This window comes from Panthera uncia (genome assembly GCF_023721935.1).
Source record: "Panthera uncia isolate 11264 chromosome B3 unlocalized genomic scaffold, Puncia_PCG_1.0 HiC_scaffold_1, whole genome shotgun sequence".
Lineage (NCBI taxonomy): Eukaryota > Metazoa > Chordata > Mammalia > Carnivora > Felidae > Panthera > Panthera uncia.
The window spans coordinates 49,750,199-49,752,261 of NW_026057582.1; the positions used below are offsets into that span (position 1 = coordinate 49,750,199).

The 2,063-nt window shown below is 39.7% G+C and overlaps 1 pseudogene; it reads left to right on the forward strand.

Annotated features, from left to right (window-relative positions):
- The first annotated feature begins 520 nt into the window (after positions 1-520).
- LOC125910312 (cysteine and glycine-rich protein 2-like) lies at positions 521-1,405 on the forward strand (annotated as a pseudogene).
- Positions 1,406-2,063: the final 658 nt, after the last annotated feature.

The window sequence follows — 2,063 nt, forward strand, 5'->3', positions numbered from 1 at the left end:
AGTGGTTTTTATTCTTATTTTTAATTTTTATTTTTTTAAAACTTTATTTATTTTATTTTATTTATTTATTTATTTATTTATTTATTTAGAGTGAGCACAATGAGGGAGAGGCAGAGAGTGAGGGAAAGAGAAAGAATTCCAAGCCAGCAGCTCTTACTGTGAGCCTGATGCAGGGCTCGAACTCACACACCGTGAGATCATGACCTCATCTGAAATCAACCATCTGATGCTTAACCAACTGAGGTACCCAGGTGCCCCCAAAATAACTGGTGCTTTTTAAAGCACCAATATCCAACAATTGAATATAGAAATTAATCAGTATTGAGATAATACAGAAATATTAGGAAAAAGTAAAAATATAAAGTCTCAGTGAAATAGCTGTGTAGAGATCCAAACTTGTAAAGACTTCCCTGGGTTCCCTGACTCCACAAATGCTCCTTCTCCCCTGCCTCCCTAGCTATCCTCTGTGGTGTGTGGTCCTACCTCCAACTCAAATGCTTGTCTAGGGAGCTGGAACCAAATGTGGGACTCTGTAGAAAAGGTACAGGGTGATGGGAGAAGCTTCCACAGCTGCTGCCTTCTGTGCATGGGTTGCAGGAAAAAATTAGATGGCACAGGAGCAGTGATGCACGATGCAAAGGTCTACTTGCAAATCTTGCTATGGAAAGGATGGGCCGAAAGGCTATGGTTACAGCAGGGGCACTGGTACACTCAACATGGATAGTGGGGAGAGGCTGGTGGGCATCAAAACCAAGTATGTTCAACCTCACATGACCACAGCCAATTTAGAAATGTCTGACAACTTTTTATTTTATTTTTTTTAAATATTTATTTATTTTTGAGAGAGAGAGTGAGAGAGGGACAGAGAGAGGGAGGCACAGAATCCGAAGCAGGCTCCAGGGTCTTGAGCTGTCAGCACAGAGCCCGATGTGGGGCTCGAACTCACGAAGTGTGAGATCATGACCCCAGCTGAATCAGATGCTCAGCCTACTGAGCCACCCAGGTATCCCAGAAATGTCTGACGCTTCTAAATTTGCTCAGAAATACAGAGGTACCGAGAAGTGTTCCAGATGTGGGGATTCTGTATATGCTGCTGAGAAGATAACTGGAACTGGAAAACCCTAGCACAGAAACTGTTTCCTATGTGCCAAGTGTGGGAAGGGTCTTGAATCAGCAACTCTAAGAAAGAAGATGAGACCTATTGTAAAGGATACCATGCAAAGAACTTTAGGCCCAAGAGACAGGCTCTGGCCAAGGAACAGAACCCTTGTTCATGCTCACTAAAGGTGTAAACCCAGAAGTAAGATCATGCACTGATCTAACTACATGCACTGATCTACGTGATCTAACTACTGTAAAATTCTATGAGCACATAAGTACTATCATCCTGTCCATGGATGGGTGACTGACCAGCAAGAGGAGAACACTACATCCTTTTGCCTGGTTCATCAGTATTTTCAAGAACCATTTCTTTTACATTTTAAACAAAAGTTCAGCTTGAAAATAAAAAGCACCATGTAATATTTACAATTCAAATATAATATTTCAAAAGCATTTCAGTTAATATTAAAGAAATACAGTGTGTTACAACTTTTATTCCATGAAGTTTCAACCTTATTTGTGTTGCTTTGTAATTGGGAAAAGATCCTAAATTTTGTTAAAACTTTTCACATCATTTTATGGCTTAATTTTCCTGTTCGCCTTTTTAAATACATGTAGGCTATAAAAGGTACCCAAAAAAGTCTACAGATTTTCTGAGAGGTCAAAAGCTGAGTTTGAGGAGTTCTCACAGATTGTAATTGTCAGAAGCAACAGAAAGGAGTAGGGAGGGTAACAGAGAGAAGATTTTCAGGAAGCATATGCTTTCTAGGAAAATAGAATTTGATTCTTTCCAATATATGCTTGATGTGTCTTATCATACCATATTCCACTGAAAACTTCACCAGTGCTGTTCAATGCCTCCAATGTGTGGTTAAAAACCTACCCTTAGAGATTTCTCTGCTGATTTGCTCAAACACAAGTGATTAATTTTGTGTTTTCTCCCCCAATAATGGACTGAAATC